Below are 202 nucleotides of genomic sequence, written 5' to 3' on the forward strand. Positions count from 1 at the left end.
GAGGCCTGGCAAAGCTCGAAACCCCCCACGGCGCCGCTTTTGCCGCGGCATTTCCACAGCAGGGTGGAGCCGACACCACGCCCCCCGGGCTCATGGAAGTCTCGCGAGAGCTCGCGTGCCGGCGTCGCTGGGATGGCGCGGTGGGTCCCGCCCCGCTGTCGCGAGGTTTGGGGGAAGCCCGGCGGGAGGAGGCGCTGAGGCT

The sequence above is a fragment of the Gavialis gangeticus genome, unplaced genomic scaffold (genome assembly GCF_001723915.1).
Source record: "Gavialis gangeticus isolate Ggan-Ray unplaced genomic scaffold, GavGan_comp1, whole genome shotgun sequence".
NCBI lineage: Eukaryota > Metazoa > Chordata > Crocodylia > Gavialidae > Gavialis > Gavialis gangeticus.